This window comes from Falco punctatus, assembly GCF_963210335.1.
Source record: "Falco punctatus genome assembly, chromosome: Z".
NCBI classification, from domain to species: domain Eukaryota; kingdom Metazoa; phylum Chordata; class Aves; order Falconiformes; family Falconidae; genus Falco; species Falco punctatus.
The window spans coordinates 70,746,090-70,763,707 of record NC_137586.1 but is presented as its reverse complement, the minus strand read 5'-3'; the positions used below and the strand labels follow the sequence as shown (position 1 = coordinate 70,763,707).

Below are 17,618 nucleotides of genomic sequence, written 5' to 3'. Positions count from 1 at the left end.
CATGCTTACCTTCCCATTAAAAAAAGCTACGTAATCATAAAAATTGTGTTTAAGCTCTTATAAAATTATGTCTATAGCCATCAGACTGCTGATTGTTAGTTCTTTCTCCACTTCCGCTGGTTTTGCAAAGTTAAAGTAGACAAAGCCTACGTAAGACAGCACAAAGCCTGGGAAACTGCAGCAGCGCCTCTTCAAAATGCAACATCATCTACACTTTTCTGGCAAGTGTGATTGTTCAATGTCTAACCATCTGCATGGAAAATCATTGTGTTTGGGCTCTTCCTCACTCCTGGAATTTTTCTACTGTTTCCAGCAGGTGAAGGAGAGCTAGTAAAAATGGCAAGCTTTTTACAGTATTCACAAATGGCTCCTATCTTCGGAAGGTGCCTTGAAGGAAATACTGCTAATTTTCTTCTTACAATCACTACCCACATCTCATAGCATGGTTTCACTGACAGCAAAGGCTGATTCTCCATTTTTTCTGTCCCTGCTAAAGAAATACAATACATTCAAATGCACAGCCTTGGGGTTCAGCTTGTTAAATAAATGCTGAAGAGTACCATATCCTCTCCACCATTTTAGGTGCTGGGAAGGCTCATGATTTTATTTCTTGAAAGGGACAATTTTCCACCATGAATATACAACTAATAGTGGCACTTCTGTTGAGAAGGGATAATTCTTCTCCTCAGCACTCTGTTTAAAACCATGAATTTGGAGCAGGTTTTGCATATCTTCTCGTTCAATTCTTTATAATATATAATAAAAAACCCAACCACTTTTGAAAACCCTTTTTTTCACCATGCGTAAAAGAGTTAGTTTCAATGGCAGAAAGATTCAGAGAGGAATGTATCATTCTACAACATTCTACTAAGACAACTTCAAAGATAAAACTCAGGGGTGGAACAAAGTCTCAAAGGAAAGAGTAATATTAAGCCTAGACCCTTAGCCGAAACTGAGGAAGGTAATCAGGGACATTTTGGAGGGGGGGGGTTGGCAGAACTAGCAGTTTGGTCTGACAAAATTAATTGTCAAAACAACATAGTTTCCCTGAGTTATTTTTAAACTCTAGAAAACTAAACTTTCCAAATGTTTAACATGAATGCCTTTCAAATATCATTATTAAGAACTATGTTTAAGAGCAGGAATAAGAACCTCTCATTTAAACACCTGTACAGCAATAAAGATTGTCAAACATAGCCAGGTACATCTCAAGAATCACCTTCAGTCTCCCTTCTAATAAAATCACCAATAAGCAGAGACTACATCTTGATATAATAAATGCATTCAGATTCAGATTTAAATTTTCAGGTTCACCTTAACTGTTCTTTCACTCAGATTGATGGAAATATAGGAGCAATAACACAGAAAGTCACAAACAACCTAGATCTTGGCATGCTTTTCTGTTCTTCCTGAGAGGAGGGTGTGATCGTTAATGAATCCAAAGCAACTCTTAAGAGTATTCTAATACAATTCAGTACTAAAAGTGCAGATAAACCACTAAGCAAGGGTATTTTCTTCTAAAACCTAGAGGTATTATGAGGTCATTTTAGTCATTGGAAACCATAATAGTATAAAATTACAGTCAGTTGAAATGGAACACTTACCTTGCAAACCAGGCTCCACGGACGCAAGCAAGAAAGACAAAGACTTTTTTGCCACGTTTTTCAGCTCCAGTGCTCACTCACTAGAAAACAAGAAGAGGAAAATTTATTTAGACTTCTCAGTTGTACTGAGCTTTTTGAAATGGTGATATTTTTAGTGAAATTCCTTGAGATAGTTTAGGAACATATTTAGCTCCTATACAAAAAGGAACAGATAGCATTGTCAGAGCTGCAAATGCCTCTGCTGAGGTAAACAGGGCTAGAGGCCAGTGAAAGTTCCTAATAATGCCAAATAATAGTGTGCACGGACTGGCACTCAAGGGCAGCAGAAAACTGTGTTGCCTACAGTAGCTTAGGAAGCCATTTACTAAAGGATCTGAAGGTGAAACTGACAAAGCATTAAACCCCGAATGAAGACAAAGTAAAAAAAAAAATAAATAGATCTTTTCAACAGTAGGATTAACTACTTGTCTCTGCTGGTGATGTAATTTGGCACCTTCACAGCATTCTCCACCCATGTCTCCAACTCCACAGTAAGAAAGGGTTTTTTTAGAATGTTATCCATTAAACTAAAATCTGAACTTTCAATTTCTTTTAATGGGACATACAAAAAAATAACTGTCTTCAACAGTAAAAGCAGAGGAGGTCAGAGAAGTTCTGACTCATGTTTTAAGGACCAGAATAACCCCTGACAGGACAAAAGAACTATCATTTATACAGTAACAAAGAACTACACTGATACCAGAGACTAGTAATGACTGAACTATTTCAAAATTAATTTGAAAATAGACATCAACTTTTTTGATCAACATGTTCCCCTAAGCTTTTCAGAAAGACCAACCAAAAGAACAAAATTCTTTGGCTTCATGCCATATAGAAATTACTTTTCCAGGACCTTTCAAAATGCCTGAAAAAGAAGACCCTGCACCTCTACATAAAGCACATTATGAAAAATAACATAACAAAAAGAAAGGAAAATAGTGCTTAAAAATATTATTATTATATTATGTAAATATAACACTGCAGTTACAGGAAAGAAAGTATAGTAAGCAAATACAAATTTCATGGTGAAATATGATTTATCTAATCCTTATTCCACTAACTTGTTATGTGGTATATAAATGCATGAGTTAATTCAATCATTTTATATTATACTATATGCTTGATCATGGACAAGGTAAAGGCACCAAGAGCTGAACTGCAGAGAGAATCTGTAACACAAGGAATTTATGCAACTTGCAGAAGTAGTCTTGGAAGGCAGCAAAAAGCTGCCAGCACTTGAGGCAGGACTGTCTCCACTAAACAAAGCAGCTTCTCTAGAGAAGACCTTGGGTTTCTCACTCATCAAAGCAGTAGGTTTGACATGAGACTGCATCAATTCTCTATTATCTCCCCGGTATATATATTCAGCCATCTTACTTCGTGAAAAATAAACGCTTTATATAGTTTTGGTTGGTTGGTTCGTTGGTTGTTTCTTGGTTTTTTTGTTTTTTTGGGTTTTTTTGGTTTTTTTTTTTGGTTGGTTTTTTTTTTTGTTGTTGTTGTTGTTGTTGTTGTTTGGTTGGTTGGTTGGTTGATTTGGTTTGGTTTGGTTTTGGTTTTTTGTAATGCAGGGCCACAATGGGACCTAGCTGAAAATATTCTCCCTTGAAATCGTTACTTTCAAAGAGTGGAGTGATTCAGCAAATTATCTAGAAATCCATCTCTTTGGGCTTCTGGGGCCCCATTATGCAATTTTCTTGGCTTTCTGTTGTTCTGTATGAACAGTATGAACTGTTAGTATGACAAAACAAGTACCAACATCCACACAGCCCCAGCCCCCAGCCCCATTGCCAGGGTGAGAAGATTAACAGGTGTGGGCAGAAAGATTGCCTCAGAATTTTTTGAAAAACTGTCATGGAAAAAAACCCTTCAATTCCACACATTTGGCTGAAATTTGAACACCTTTCCAGACATTCAGAAATTTGAAGATTTTCTTTGTGATGTAATCACTTTTACGCCTAAACCTGATTTTACAGCTATTACCTTTGTAACTACCAGAGACAGAGTGAAATATATTGAAAGTCAAATGTTATCTCCTATTAATAAAGAGGTCAAATTATTATTTGAAGAAATGGAAATAACCAGTGATACAAGAATGCAGGAAGAAAACGCGACTAGTAGAAAATAATATTGCATTGCCCAAATGTCTAAGAATGACAAAAAAGGTGTTCTATTAACAGGAAGAATTAATTTCTAGACAGTTTATTTGACTTTTAGCTTATTCTCTTTATTCTTGCTCTCTAACTAGGTTGAAAATGCCTTGTCTAGATGAAATCATAAGAAATGTCAAAACACAGAGCAACGAACTTATTTCTGAATGTAACACTGAAGGTAGAAAACTTGGGTGGGGATGACTGAAGTGGAGACTGGGAAGATGCTGGGGGCGACAAGAAGATATTTTTACTTTTTTTTTTTAGTTTCCTACCATCCTACTATTTTTAATTGGCAATAAATCAGATTAATCTTCTCTAAATTGCGCCTGTTTTGCCCATGACTACGATTGCTAAGTGATCTCCTCGTCTTTGCCTTAACCCATGAGCTGTTCCAACTTATCTTCTCCCTTTGTCCTGTTGAGGAGGGGGGGTGAGGGAGCAGCTGCGTGGAGGTCTGGCAGCTAGGCAATGTCAACCCACTACATTTTTTCTACATGCTCCTGGAAATTCTTCATTAAGAAAGACAGAAAGAAGTGTCTACTCCTAATGACCTATACTGTCACTGGACTAAAGCTAACATTATGAGGATAAGTCAAAAAACTATAGTATTTTAGTGCTTTTCTGTGGTGAAAGTTACAACAGCACAATTCTCCTTTGTTAAGAGTAAATATTTGGTCATTCATTGCACATGCTGTTGTACTGGGTAGGTGAGCTCAAGAGGGGGTGAAGGGTAAGCAAGTTGTACCACTATTGGAATATGTTACTTAATTATTACCGGACCTTTTAATTTTTTAGTAACAAGGCATTGTCTTACAAACAAAACCAGTACTATTTTCTGAATGGCAATCTTTCCATAGTGCTTTCCCACAGAAGCAGCAGTTCTTCCATACCATACTGGAAATGCGTCTTGCAGTCTAAATATATATACTACTGTAACATGAAAGGTTTCTAGATTGCACAGAATTCCTGAATCTGTGATACAGTATTACCTCAAATAAAGAGCATGCTTTGCTTTCACTACTGTGTAGGTTAAAGTAATAGGTTTAAAGCTACCTTATCTAGTGATGGAGGAGTGGAGAAGCTTTATTTGAACTCATGGCAATATCCTTTTTTTCGGGTTTTTCACTTCCTAGGGGAATTGTAACTATTTTTTAATCTTGCCTTTTGTTCCCTTGAATTCTCCTCAGACAATACAGAATGAAATCACATTGCAAATAAAACATAAAACCACACAAATTCACTATGTCTCTAAATATTTGTTTATTTTATGATGAAACAGAAAGGAAGCATTTTAAGTATTGTAGCCATTTCCCTTCACCTTTGCACACACAGCAGACTCAAAATAAGGATAAGTGTGAGCCTTTGGAAGTCAAGAGACTTTAACTCTGAACTGTGTTTTACATTCTAACTAACCTTCAAAGTATATTTAACCAATCCGATTTCTGTCCTCCCCACAATGCAGTAGTACAGTGGAGTATCAACATCACAACCTCCTTCACTGGAGAAGCTCAAGAATCAACCTCCCAAATGTTGACAACACCACTATCTCATCACTTCATTATTTCTGAGGGCAGAACCCAAGTGGTAGCAGGGGACTAGAGGGGTGCTGTTACCACATGTCCCCGAGGAATTCAACAATGTCCATCACAAAAGGCTATTAGAGGAACCAAGTTTCTCTAGGAAAAGGGAGAGGGCCTCATAGAGATAAATCATTGCCTAAAAGGTGAAAAACAGAGGAACTAATCAGTTTGCCCTGCAGCAGGGTATCACCAGTGTCTGATCTTACAACAAGCTGCCCTTGGCCCCAAGCTGCTTTTTAGGTGGTACCAAGCTGATGCCAGAGAATCACCAGGTGTGGAAATGGTAGAGGAAATTCAGTGTTGCTGCATGCACAGTGATACACGTGGGAAAAAAAAGCACTCACATTAAAAAAGCAGTGTGTTCTGATATCATCACCACCCCTCAGAAGTAACTTTTGGGAGTCTTAGAAAGCACATCTACAAGGACATCAGCTTAGTAGTTGAGAAAGCAAAGCTGAACCATAAGAATTACCATGAATGGAAAAGAGCAAAAAGTGGAAAATACTGAGACACAAATGAGAGGGGAGGGCCTACCACAATTTTCTACAAAATCTTTACTGGCACAGGTAGTGGCCACTACAAGAACTAGTGGGAACTATACAATATCCAGCAGAATAAAAGTCCAAAATAAACAAAAAGATGCATTTCTTTCATGTACTGTGCGGGGAAAACACAGAACGTTTTTCCCCAAGTGCTGCTCATCATCAGATTTTTGGAGGAAAATTCATCTGCAGGTACTCCCCTTTGGTAACTCAGGAATACTTTATCTAAATTTGTCTGTTGCAACAGTGTAAGTGCAATCTCAGTCAAGATGTTGCTTTAAGGAAGAGAACAACTGTCACAAAAATAATGCTGAGAGTATCACAATATCAAAACAAGAAGTCATAAAAACTAGAAGTCACCAAAATATACTACACAGGGACAGCCTGAAGATATTACAAAGATTTCAATTGGACTTTTTGAGCCACATACCAGACATTTGAAATGAATTAAGATAGTTTTACCCTAGAAGCACACAATAAACATGAGCATCAGGACAATAAGTTGTGACCCACAGTCTAAAATACTGAAAACATCAAAGGCCAGAGAGCTAAAATGTTGAGATGAAATACCACCAAAACCTGACTGCTTTAGTTAGCAAAAAATAAATATTTCAGATTTTCAAAAAGTTTCAAAATTATATTGATAATAATGAAGATCCTCCAGGTCTATATCTTGACACTACAATTACTATGTTTTAGGCATAATTTATGGCAGGGTTTCAAGATAAAATAATGAAATTCTTTAGACAATAGAATTCTGTAAGGCTAGTGGTCATATTTTTCCTCAGATTAAATCACCAATTTGTTGTTTAGACATTTCCACAGAAATTGTACCAAGATGCGCTGAGAAGGGCAGTAGTTTCTTTTGTAAATCTGTCATAGTTCAAAAGATTAACTTAAAATATATGTTTCATATCAAGCATTATCAAATTGGACAACTAAAAATTTCTGTATAAACCTGTGGTGGTTTTGGCTGGGATAAAGTTTATTTTCTTCACCGCAGCTAGCATGGGGCCATGTTTTGGATTTGTGATGGAAACAGCGCTGGTAACTCAGGGATGTCTTTGTTGCTGCTGAGCAGCACTTACACAGAGCCAAGGGCTTTCCTGCTTCTCCCCCCACCCCACCAGCGAGGAGGCTGCGGGGGCACAAGGAGCTGGGAGGGGACACAGCCGGGACAGCTGACCCCAGCTGACCCAGGGGATGTGCCAGGCCACATGGCGTCATGCTCAGCATATAAAGCTGGGGGAAGAAGGAGGAAAGGGTTAGATTTGGAGTTAGTGTTTGCCTTCCCTAGTACCTAGTACCTAGTATTATATGTGACGGAGCCCGGCTTCCCTGGGGATGGCCGAACACCTGCCTGCCCGTGGGAGTGGTGAATGGATTCCTTGCTCTGCTTTGCTTGCCTGCACGGCTTTTGCTTTGCCTGTTAAACTGTCTTAATCCCAACCCATGTTTTTCCACTGGATGTGTTGGATTGCTTGCAATAAATACTAAGCTTAAATCTAGTTTTTTTAAAAAAAAAATAAATGAACTAACTAATAAAAAAGTAATCTTGTTGGGTACATATATCACACTTTCCCTGAAAGCATATCTTAGACACTTGGTATTGAGGGAACTAATTCAAAAAACTAGCTGCATACTGAGGTCTGCAAAGACAGTCTTCGAGAGTTAGCTTTACAAATAGGTAGAAAAACTTTCCAAAACCACTGCTTTTATCAGAGTTGCTAAGTTGTGCCAGACCACAGTTTGTTCTCTTGACTTCACTCCACTCCCCCCAGCTACGAGGAGTTTCAGAGTGACACACTGGAAGTGTAGCTTCACGAGAGTAAGCATTGCACTTAAATGTCCAGTGCTTCTTATTCAGTTACAGGGCATACTATGCTCTGTAGAAATGCAATTGCAATTTAACATTTCAGATCCTGCAGAAGAAAATACTGGAAATAGAAAAACAGATGTTACTATTGCCGCATCTGAAAGTACTGAGTTTAAATTGCAGAAAAGGAAATCAAACTTCCTCTGGAAAAAAAAGCGCTTTCTAATTCCAAGGGTAGTTTAGCACTGAAATGTAATGTCTCTGGCAGTTGTGGAACCTCCAGTGCTTCTGTCATTATGGATCTTGGAAAAACATCTGTCAGAAATGACATATATACAGCTACAGGCAGCATTGAGGAAGGGGAGTAGGTTATATAGTCTTGAGGATACATTGGACCTACCATCCATGATCCTTTCAGTAATTTCTAATATTTAAACAACAGAAACTGGATATAGGCTTGGGCTTATATTTTATCACCTGACCTAAAATATAATTCTCTCATCATTTTATTTCACTTATCACAAGTAATCAGAAGACAACTGAGGCAGTACTTTCAGGTGTAAAACCATGAGAAAGCTGAAAATAAATTGTTCTAATTTCCCTTTTAAAATGTTTTTAACAGTTACACAATCATTAGTTACTACAACTTCTACTTTAATCACTTCGTATGAGATTTTTGAAAACGAATCAATTTCAGTTTCTGGAGCCAAAGCATATATTATCTCATTTGCTTTCCTCAAAGCCCATACAAGTTCACTGATGCTTTTGTTGAAAGTCAAAAGAATGGATACTGAGGCATTCTGCAATGAGAGAATTAAATTCTGACATTCAGTTCATTTATCATCATAATATAACCTTCAATTAGAATGAATGTTGACTAAGTTCAATGTTTGAGCACTATAATAGAAAAAAAGTGATGTGAATAAGCTTATAGTCTTTGCAAAATCAGTCCTTCAAAACATTTATTTCTTGTGACTCAAAAATGTACTGTTTTTTTAAATAACTGTCACAATAATCGGTCACTCTTTATCAAAATGTCACAAACAAAATGCAAAGTGAAAATTACCAAGGAATGAAAGCAAAAATGCTACAATCCAGGATAAATGTCAGTGTCACCTGATGAAATTATAATCATCTGTCTCTCTCCTGTCAGGGTTTGTTCTCTTTGCCACCAACAGGACTCCTCCATAAGGACTACACAATTGTTAGTTCCATTCCACTACGTACTGCTCAAGTGCTACCCAGGTTTACAGCCCTCAACCAAAATCAAATTACGTATATCTGGAAAACCAGAAGGCACTGTTGTTTATGCCTTGACTATATATAAGTATCATCTGTGGGGGTTTATTTCATCTCTCCCACTCCAAATATAAAGGTAACTAATACCGATACATGTCTCCTACTCAGATCTCCCACTCATCCCATCCCACCTCTTTTCATGGTGGGTGAAATACTGCTTGGTTTGTACATATCAGCAGAATAACAGCTATTAAGAATGCCTAATGACAGACAAATATTCTGAACATTTCTTGCAATAAACCACATCATTGACTCACTTCTGATAATACTTGACACCACTACATAGCTCAGATAGGTTGCCTTACAGTTCTGAAACACCTCACAGTGCACCAGTGTTCTGGAAACTACTCTTGTTTTAATTTCATTTAAAATCTTGGAGGTATTTAGGAGTAAGTGGTTAAAATAGTTAAAATTATTACATCAACCTCTTCTTATGATAAACCATCTCTTTTTATGATGGATAACAGGAAGACACACAGTCTTTTATAAATTAAAGTCTTGACAAAACTACATTAGATAACAACTCAACATTGCCATTCAGAGTAAAAGAGAGTTAGGTACACAGCTTAAATACATCACACTGAACTGGACAAACACAGCATGAATATATAGAATGCCCAATACTCACTTGCACCATTTGGCATTCAATCACCACAGTTAATTGTAGGATTAATACATATAAAGTTTAACAGGGGGCTTTATTTTGCTGCATGAGTATTCAAAGACATCACTCATAGAAAAAAAAGTTAATGAAATTAGATGATGTCACATTAAACTGTTGTAACAGTCCATTTTACATTCTTTTCTCATCAGCTCAGCAAATAGGATTTGTCACAAGATAAAGTGAAGGAATAAGATCTTTATTAAGGAATGTTTCCCATTTCTGTCAGACACGTGCTGAGACAAAAAGAGATGAGAAGTTACAAGAATCCTGCTTCAGAAAACATTATTTTGTCTGAACATAAATCCAATAGTATTATTGTATTTTCTGCAGGTCCCCATAACCTCCATAACCTTTGTTTTTTGGGTGCCTTCCACCCCTGTAATTTACCTGCCTCTTTTACTTCCAATAGCAACATTGCTTTCCATGTTGCAATGATAACTTCTTGTGGAAGAATGAGCATTTGGTGGTGTGCCATCCAAAACCCAGGATAATTTACTTTCTGAAATTAAGGACAAGTTCATGACAAAAAAAGTATAGTTTATGTAATTTCAACAATGCCAAAAAGTAGGCCTAGTACATAGTTAATCAACGCGAGACAACGGATCCTACAGTTAAACTACAGTTTGTTAGCTTTTGTGTATGATTAATCTTTTATTTGTTACTCAGAGTGGCCCTGAATCTCTTCTAGGTCAGAGAAAGATAAGAGATGATATTTGCTTTAGCCAGGGATACACAGAACAATTTCAGTGCCACTGGTATGGTTTGATGATATCACAAAGTGCTGCTAGAATCCATTGGGATTACCAAAAGAAGGAAAAAACAATGAAGGAATTACTTTGCTGACTGCTTCTCTGGCTTACTCTGAAACAAATTTGAGCTGCCTCTGAGATTTTCTCTTTCTCTTCCACACCCAGGATTTTTCTTTATTCATAGTCATATACAGAAACAAGTGGCTGAATTAAAAAAAGTTACACCTATAAAATAAAGCAGCTCTCCTGCATGCATACATAAGAGGTACTTCATTTTATAGCTGTAATCTATCCATAATGTAACTGATAGCAATATAAAAGAGAATATAGAACTGCCACTATAAATAAATCAAGTTTATATGGATGTTCTTATACTAAAGCAAAATGTTGTTTGACCTTGCACTTGTAACTTGATAGATGATTCAACTGTGGACCTGATTCATTTTAGAGGACTGTGTTTATAAAACACATGACATTCATCTCCAGATTGGGAAACTGAGCTCTTGCCCTTAAGGTTTGTAGTAACCTTAGCAGAATTGTAGTCTGGAAAAGACTACCAATACATTTGTGCTTTCTTTACCCTTTGGCAACATTACTTTCAGGGTATGAGCTCTAGCAGCAAATATTTTGTTATATAGTCAGAGCTTGGTGCAGCTAGTGAAGCAAATCAAAACACTTTAAACTCCAGATGCTTCATTTCATGAATTCACCCCAAAGCAAACAGATTACCATCTGGGCATATGAAACAGAAAGATAAAATATACACTTAAAGTAGTCTGTGTCTGCAAGTACAGTGTTTGTTGTTTGCGCTAACATACTATGAATTAGAAATGTTTTCTACCTGAATGGTATTTGAGTTATTACTGAGACGCTGAGCTGCTATTTTGGATGAAATGTAATATGATTTAATTCAGCTGATAAATACTCAGGAACGCACAAAAAAATTGACCCAACACCATTGATAACATCTGGACTAGTGATTTATTTTTTCCAATTACTGTTCTTCATGTCAGACATGCAGAAAACATACTGAGGTTATTTAAAGCATATTATTTCAGAGAATGAACTGTAACTGCCCAAACAAATTGAACTCATTCCCCCGAGTGGCTTTTATAAACCCTTTTCTTACCTTCAGAAAGGTTAAAAGATCACACTATAATGTATACAAAGTAGGTCATAAACTCTTCCCCCATTATTTTTACATTTCTATCCACTTTAACCTTCTAACAAACCTGAAGTTTTTTCACGGGGTTCTGAATATGTATTATGAAATTTTGCACCCATTGAAGCTCATGAAGAACTCCAACCAGTTCCAGCTTTTAATTGCTTTTGCCACGAAAACCTATTTTATTGGAGCCAATAGCCTGAAATTTGTGGAATCATGTAGACTGAAGCCTTTCATATAATTTTTCATCATGGATGTGGTTAGTGTCTGCATTGGGCAAAGGCAGCAGCAATTATTATCTCATGGATAAACTCAGTTTGGGAAACAAGGAAACCACATTTTTCCTGGACTCAAAAAAACCCAGCAAAGCCAATCTGGATGCATATGTCCCCCACTGTCTTGCCAGATAAAAAAAGTCATGGGAATCATGATACAGGGGTGGAAAGGCTTCAGGCAGAGTCACTTTCAATTTGACTGACTTCTTGATGCAGGTACACTGGACTTGAGCTAAGTCTTCTGGAATCTCTACCACTGACAAGTGCTCCAGGTGCTGCTGTCAGGAGATGCACTTTCCATTTGGGAAATGCAGACATCCCATTCACATCCCTACTGTTTGCAATAATACAATTCCTGCAAAATCCCTTGTGATTATGGTGTAAACACTACTTACATTCCAGCAAAAGACTGCCACAGGTTCTGGTCAATTTTTCTGAACTTTGCAGTGCATACTGTAGATTCCCTGATCTTACATCCACTATCCTTGGTATAAACTAGTACGAACCCGTGCCTAGTTCTACTGGACTCAGATACTGAAACGGGATGCTGGAGTTTCTATTCTATGGTAATCTGAGACCTCTTACTCCAGTCTTTTTTCATACTAACATAATTTATATTAGGGATTATCTACTTGAGAACTTTTTCACCTTTTATTTTCAGCAAGTTCTCAGAAATTACAGTCTTTGTTATAATTGCTCATATTCCCTTTGCACTTACAAATTAAATAGACTTACAGAACAGGTCTGGAAATAACTACAGTTTTTAAGCCAGAGGAAATGGAACCACTACAGCAAATTCACAATAACTCTCTCTGACCTTGGAAAGACAAATGTATTCAAGGCTATGTAATTGAGCTCACAATCTAAGAGAGATTTGTAGACTCTTAATGACACTGGCTGGTATAGGAAAAGGTTTGTGTATTATAGATCTTGTGATACTGTATAGAGGTGATGCCCATCACCATTTGTAAGCTGGTTGTTGCGACAGGAAGTTTGATGGGCTGCAACTCTGTAGCTAAATTGCCTGCTTTCTTCCAACCTTTACAGAAGACAAGAAAAATGCAGATGAGTATGACCTATTGAAAAATAGGTATGAAACAGATGAGAGATTTATTCAAATTTATCAGCAACTAAGAGAAACTGAATGAACATTATGGTAGCTTAAAATTGTTATTCCTTACTAGAACTGAAGAACTTAAATTATTTTAACCTTAAGCATGGCTTCTTAAAATTAAAAAAAAAAAAAAAAAAAAAGGTGCCAAAAAGTTTATCAGGAAATTTGATGACTTCTTTGTTGTTTCAAAACTTTTAATCAAAACAAAAAAAGATGAAAACATTACCAAAAATGTCTGTTTCCTTTCAGGTCATCACTATAATCTGTCACTGCTAAATTAAAATTAACCTTTTTTTCTTTCAACACCATGCTGTGTTCGTAGTGTTGCATTGATCTTGTTTCCCATTCTTTTCAATGGACAAAACACTTGACTGTCCTCCGTTAAGTACTCAGAGCTATTTAACTCCTACAATGAAACAAATTTATACAGAGGCAATTCAAATTCAGAGTGGCCTGTTCATTTCTGGAATGCAATCAAATCAGAATTGGATTTGCATCTCTTATAAGGCATTGCACTCACGGTGGGAAATACAAACTAACACTTAGGTAAGTCAAAAGAAATGTTAATTTTAATTCAGTGAATGAAAATATTCTGATTCCAATTAAAGTGGGTGATTAAGCATTTAAATTTTAGAATGGAATTAATTTAAATTTTAGAATGCATTTAATTTAAATTTTAGAATGGAAAGCTTAGTATAATAATAGGTTGACATATTTTAATTGTTTCAAGAAAGTATGATTCTGATCTGAAGAGAAATGTTCCCTGCTTAAAAATTCATAACCACAGCATTTGAGCAAGGATTAAAATTTCCAAAGAGTCTCTGCAGAAATGCACATTTTACAGTATATACTGGCATGGTTGGATTTTTCAAAGAATATTTAGATTTGATGATGTTTATTAGAAAAAGACTTGGTAATCATTATCAACATTTTCAAATTAAAAAAGGTTAATAGTATAGATGTATGTCACTTTTTTCAAACACTTCATAAATCCAAACTTGTAAACATCTTAGTTTTGCTCATGTCCTCATAATGTTGTGATTTCAGACAAAGAGCTCTATATATGAAGAATGTGAGCATGCTGGGCCCCCCGTCTATAGCATTTCACAGTTTAAAAAAATCTGCATAATTTAAATTGGAAAAATGGAATCTATGAAAACTTTCTCAGATGTATTAGCAACCAAGAGGGAATCTGTTGGAATACTGCATTCATTTATCTTTTTCTTAGTATTTTCTACCCATCAAAGCATTTCTATTTCCTGCAATATTTGAGTTGGTGAAAAGGGGAGAAAATCATCAGTGAAATAGATAAAGATAGCTTGTCTCTAAATGTGCATAGAAAATGCTTGATCTTTTTTCCTTTTTTATACACAAAGGACACAATACTTTCCAGAAGACTTCTGCGAAGTTTAACACTGGTTTGGTTTTAATTTTCATTATTATTATCATTTAAGAGATATAACACCACCCCCACCCCATGCCCCACCCCAGTTATTATTAAGAAAGGGGGTGGGAGGTTGTGGGGCTAGATTTAAAAGATCCACATTTATTGAGAGTTAAAATTTGATAACATTCTGGGAGAAATAAAGTCAGTAACTGTGAACTTAAGACTTGACAACCAGGGTAAGTAAGCTCTGAAATATGTGCCTTCTGCCATCTGTGCTCTACAGCTTCAAACTGTTTCCTTTCTCTCAGTAAGAAGGGTTTAATGTAGAAACTTTGAAAGTTTAGGTGCACTAAAAGAGATAGGATCCTGTGCCCTGCTCCCCTTGCCCCCCCCCCCCCCCCCCCAACTTTCCCCTATCTATAGGTGTGGCATTACTCCAATCGCTGAAAAATAGCAGCAGCTACTGAGGTTTGAGTTTTTGAAGCATGATTTCTATATACTATAATTTTTGTCTGTGTTTGCTGGCAAAGGTATATGCTAAGCTGAGAGCATCAACCTCCTTCTCATACAATCTTCTACAGTGAGTCACAAGCTTAAAAAACTCAGAATATGCCTGCAAATTTATCACAGCTCATTTCAAAGGCAATAGCAAACAGTAAGGGAATAGAATTATAGAAAGAAAATATTCTGATCGACTGAATAAACTTCAATTAGGAAAATAAAATATGTATTAATCACTTGGTGTCATTATGAAATTACATGGGAGTCCATCACTGCCAACAGCCACAGTCAGGATTCATTACTTTGTTATGGCCTAAGGGAGTAGTTACAGACCACTGTGTAACCTAAAATTAAGAACTATTCCTCTGTAAGTGACATGATTTCCTTAATCTGTACGTATCACTTTCTTCATGTCATTTAGCTTTGCTAAGGTTATTTTCAAATCATGTGAATATTTTATTCCATTGGCTTAACAAATTTTCTTTTTTTCTGGAATGAAGTCAGCAGTCCAAAGTAAGAGTTCGCACCATTAGGCTAAGAATAAGGCATTTCAATGTAAGGTGTAGCAGATGGCATTACAAGTTAATGTTTACTTTGAATTTAGCCAATTGATTTCTTTCCTATAAAAGTAGCTAGAACAGGTGATATTTAAGAGAGTTCGTGTCTCAGAAAAACAAGAGGCAGGAATAGGTGTGTAAATAAGGTTTTCATTTTAAGAGAGTCTGGATATTACAGCCATACAAGAACTGATTGAAAAGGGGGAAAAGAAGCACTGTTTAAGGACGAGTTTGGTGGATGCAGTCAAGAGTACAGCAAAGAAGTGATTGCCTTAAAAAATATTGAGTACTAGTTGCATTGTTGTAAGAAAATATGCAGCTGTGACTAGAAGAGATTACCTACAACAGTTATTTCATGTGCAAGACATTTTGCAAGGTGACGTGCTTTCTGGCTCTGTCGCTTGCAAAGAGTCAATAGGGTTGCTTGGATACTTGGAGCATCTGGGAGGAGCATGACCAGTATTCTCACATCTTTCATATCTGAATCCTTAGGGACAAAACTTGAACCCATGCAAAGCTCATACAGAAGACTGACCACATTTAATGCCCATGATCAACTTGACCCACAAAGAATCTGTTAACTAGTATTCTTTTATACAAATAAATAAGTAGCTTTAGTACTTTTCTATAAAACCTTTGTTTTTGTGTTTAGCCTCCTTAAAACCAAACCAAACCCCAAACCCTAGACATTTTTAATAATGCAGTTATGTTTCTGAGACCAAAGACATTATTTTACTAATGTAATTTATGTATAAGTTTCTCTTCATATAGAGGATGAATATGCAGGATGGTACACCTGTGTGCTGTGTATGCTGTACTTTTTATCACTGCACAATGGCAAAACCAGAAAGCACATAACCATCACACAGAAGCAGCTAAGCCATCTGCCTAACATTTGTATAAGTAAAAATAAGTGGGTTTACGCTGCTGCTGTTTTTTTCTGCCACTGCATCTCAAAAGCTAATACTAATGTCATTATACCTCAAACATCTGTGTTTAAAGGAAAACAATAATTAATTTTACAAAATATCATTGTGCAGTTCTCCCTGAAACAAGTAATTGTGGTTTTATCAACTTGTAATGACTTAAAGTAAATGACAGGCATCCTTTTCGTGGTATATTTTCACTTGGTAGCAAGGCTACAAAATAAGATTAGCTTCTTCCCCAGATTGCCTAGAAGAAGCAGAAATGAACTGAGACTCAGTGATTGACACAACTTCACAGTTAAGGGTATCTTTCCATTGCTAATGGAGCGTAACAAGCAGTGTTGTTGCCATTCTATTGCTGATTTGTATCAACTGTGATATGAAGCAGAACACTTAGGTAAGGAATGACTAACTCTTCAGTCAAGATTATATTTTTCGGAGTCACGATGTAACTAGATATTTCATCAGCTTATTTAGCAATATATGAACTCAGATTTTTAGGCAAGAAAAATACAAACCCTTTTATAAAGCATATTCATTTGATAGAGGAAAAGTTTAAAATATAATAGAACAGAGACTTAGTGACTTTTACCAAATCTTAATTATAGAGTTTCATTATTTTCCATAATTAATTTACAGTTTAATAGTGTCCCTAATAGGACATAGAAATCAGGACTATGATGCTGTGCAGAACTTCAGTCACGCTTGAAAGCCCACAATATGACAAAATAAAGAAACCCTGCTGAAAACATTTTAATGTGACGCAAAAAGATGTTGTTTTGTTTTCGTTTTTTTTTTTTTTTTTTTTTTAAAAAAACAGTTCAAATTGTGTGTGCTTGCAAAAAGAACTCAGAGACTCCATTTATTTTTATAATTTCTAAAACAAGCTGCTTTGGCATCAATAATATTTTCTACAAAACATGTGGGTCTAGGTAAAATGATTGCTATGTATTTAATAGGTTTTATATCAGAATTGCAGTATTTATTGCACCAAACAAATAGACATATTCAAAACATGCGAGTTAACCTACAGAGAGAATTAACTTGTCTTTGTGTATTCAAAAATTCATAAAGAATGTAAAATACCTCTTTGTGTATAAAGAACAGTGAGGTTCACAGTGATGAAGACTTTATTCACAGTTCTTTTCCAGGAATCAGTGCCATTTTCACCTTCCAGGCACAGTTTTGCTTCTGAAGATTTAAGAATAAAATCCAGAAGCTGAAACAAGCTTCAAGACATTACTGAG

General features: G+C 36.2%; 1 protein-coding gene across 1 annotated transcript in view; it reads right to left on the bottom strand.

The window, feature by feature from the left end:
* LINGO2 (leucine rich repeat and Ig domain containing 2) overlaps positions 1–17,160 on the bottom strand; it is a 361,988-nt gene extending 344,828 nt beyond the window's left edge. Inside the window, exon 1 of the mRNA XM_080372688.1 lies at positions 1,605–17,160. The gene's annotated coding sequence lies outside the window, so the exon portion shown is untranslated. The remainder of the gene's footprint in view (positions 1–1,604) is intronic.
* Between the last annotated feature and the right edge of the window lie 458 nt (positions 17,161–17,618).